Genomic DNA, 3,537 nt, shown 5'->3' with positions numbered 1-3,537 from the left:
ATACTTATAAAAGGGGTTACAAAAATTACACAAAACCTGATGGTGCAGGTGAGAAAATGTAGAAAAGACATAAATTCAGTGAGATATTCTATTTGACCCCAAAAAAAAAGAAAAAAAAAAAGTTAATTCGTACAATAAAACAAAAGTTTCAAATTACTCTAAACCATGCTTGTCACATATCATCTTGGTCTAAAGTATTTTTGTCACTGATGTTCTGAAGTAACGATTAGGGTCATTGCAAAGAAATAAAACCAATTATAAATTGTTTATTCGTGTACCGACTCCAATTTGTCATGAAATGGCCACTCAAAAACTAAAATCACATCCATGTGTAAATATATTACAATTTCAGTCTCACAGAAGCGTATCAGAAATAAAAAGCATGCTTGTGTAGCTTTTCATGATACATTGTTCCAAAGCAGCTTTACAGAGAAATGAAAAACTCCCTTATGTATACCAAGTATGTAGCACCAAGACTCAGCTGGGGAAACACACCTCCTCAGGGTTTCTCATATTTAAATGTATGCAGGAACATACAAGACATCTAGCCCTGTGCTGCATCCCTGCTATAGACCACTGCTGCCCTCTAGTGGAGGCAAGAGGACACGTTTAAATTCTGTATAATAACCAGTTTATTATAGGGATGCACCGATATGAACATTTTGGCCGATGCCGATACCGATAACCGATTATTCTTTATTTTTTAAAGCCGATAACCGATATGTTGGCCGATAAATCTATATCCAAATTGTTATATACTTTTTGAGAGCCTGATTACAAAAAAGGTCTCATCATTAAAAGCCACATCCCAAACACTTCAACATAAGCAGCCTAGTTTGAACGGTGTACGTTTTAAAAATATTTTTACTCTCCCATTACCAAATTTAGTCATAAAAAAGTCTTACAAATAAATAAAATAATGCATAAATAATGCAAACAAGTCACTGGACATCATTACACATGTAAAGAATCAAAATGAATGCGCCATAGATCAATAAAACGGAATAGCCTCTGCACGGACAATAATTAAATGATTTTAATTACTAAACCATATTGTTGATGAAAATAATAAGAGAAAAATACAAGTGGTTGTTGTTATTAATAATATATCAATGATTTTGAAAAAGTAACAAATTAATACCACTGTTTTAAATAGCAGCCATTGAGCTGCAGCTCAAGCTGAAGCTGAAGAGCTGAATGAACACGGTAAACTGAAGCGTTTTGCTGGCAGCTTATTTAACTCAAGGAAATGCATCCTGAGATTAATATTAATACAACATAAACATAATATTACAACTTATATATGAAATGACAAATGACGCAGTTATTGCATGCTATAGTCAGAATGTGTGATCCTGTTGTGGATGCGCTCTTCCCATAACAACGCGCTGAAACACGGCAACTAAACCCAAAGAATTCACAACGTTTTATTATAATAATGTTCTCATTAGAATGTTATATACACAACATTCCCAATCATAGTTATTAATGTTGTGCACTGCTGTTTGAGCTGCGTGCGCTGAGCTAAAGACGATCACCGGTAAACTGAAGCGCTCTTTTAACTTAACCAAACGCATTCTATATGAGATAAATCAGATATACATCAAATAAACACAATATTACAACGTACAATTGCACAAAAGGCTGCAAACGAACAGCGCGCATCTGAAGTGTCTCTGAAGGAAATAATGCATTATTTATCGGCTTTAAGATATCGGCCAAATTTTCTTATCAGGCCGATACCGATAACAGAAAAAATGAGCAGATATCGATATGGTGGCCGATATATCGTGCATCCCTAAAAATAATGTTCTTTTTTAGCAACGTCATATGACCCTTTTAAGCCATTTCTACTCTCTCCTGCTGGAAGAGACAGAAAGGAAGAAGGAAGAAGAAGCAAAGAGCAGCTTGCCTGAGTTTGGATGCGGTTGAGACCTCTGAACCATAGGATCTGTCCCTTGCGCAGCTCCATCTCAGCATGGTCAATTTCATCCGCACCTTCGGTTAGCACCTCCTCGGCTATGTCCTCTTTGGGGATGCCGTGGCCAGCCTCTTTCAGGAACTTGAGGCGGTGTGTGGGGACGGCAGAGATGAACTGGAGAATGAGAAGAGAGGGGGGGGGAAATGGGGTCAAGTGATGGCAACTGTAGCTCATCAAATAGTCATTAGCACAGCGGTTGTGATTATGGATGGCTTTCCGAGAACAGCATGCTGAGAATGTGGTGAATAAATGCAAAGATTTTATGAATCCTTATGGCATTTGACCGCAAGTTCTTTGTATGTTAAAAAGCAAAAAGTCCTTTTAGTGAATGAAAATTTTGAGTACAAACTTCACATAACATGAAGCTTGCTTGATTAACTGCCCAAATGTTGAGATTAAACTATTCACCAAGACATTAATATACTACTGTTCAAAAGTTTGGTGTCATTTGTGGATATTAAACTTATTCAAGCAAGGATTAATGAAACTGATGAAGTGACAGTAAAAACTTACATTGTTACAAAGATTTGTATTTCAATACTGTTATTTTGAACTTTCTATTCATCAAAGTATCCTGGAAATAAAATCTCCACAAAAACATTAAGCAGCAAAACGGTTTTCAACATTGATAATTAATCTTTCTTACGCACCAAATCAGCACAGTAGAATGATTTCTGAAGGATCATGTGACATTGAAGACTGGAGCAATGGCTGCTGAAAATTCAGCTTTGCCATCACAGAAATAAATTATAATTTAAAATACATTAAAACAGAAAATTGTTATTTTAAATTGCAATAATATTTCACAATTTTACTGTTTTTATTGTATTTTTGATTATATCTTTAAGATCATTTATTTGGTTGTAAAATGGTTCTAAAAATCGGTTGTAAAAATTCAGATTTAAATTCCTTAAATTACTGAAATGTTCAGTTAAATGCTGCTGTTAGTTAACTGTTTTTAATTCATTTATAAACAAGAGTGTTTTACTAGTCATATTTAAATTGATCATTTACATTTACATTTAGTCATTTTGCAGACGCTTTTATCCAAAGCGACTTACAATTGGGGAATACATAGCGATTCTTCTTAAAGAGGCAAACAGACACAGGAAGTGCTCGTAATAACAAGTTTCAGGCATTTGTTCAAATAAGTACAAGATAGAAAGGGAAGGAATAAATAAAGAGAAAGACAAAGTTTTTTTATTTTTTTATTTAGGATATTTAATGTAGGGCTGCACGATTAATCGAATGCGATTGTCATGCGTGTTTTGTCAGCAAAGCCGGTTCTGTAATCAGCAATAAATCTCCATCACCTGCTTTCAGATGGAGCATCATTTACTACACAGAGCCGTAGTTCTCTGACAAGATATACAAAATCGTGTTTATAATCGCAGACGATTTAATCGCACAATTATGAAATCGAATAAATTGTTCTGCGATTATGAAAGCTGTTTGCGTAGCTTGTCAGTGAACTACGACTCTGTGTAGTAAACGCTGCTCCATCTGAAAGCATTTGAAAATATCACATTTAATAACATGCTTTTACTCCAAACTCA

This window comes from Sinocyclocheilus grahami, unplaced genomic scaffold (assembly GCF_001515645.1).
Source record: "Sinocyclocheilus grahami isolate Dianchi unplaced genomic scaffold, SAMN03320097.WGS_v1.1 scaffold143.1, whole genome shotgun sequence".
NCBI lineage: Eukaryota > Metazoa > Chordata > Actinopteri > Cypriniformes > Cyprinidae > Sinocyclocheilus > Sinocyclocheilus grahami.
This window is presented reverse-complemented; position numbering follows the sequence as displayed.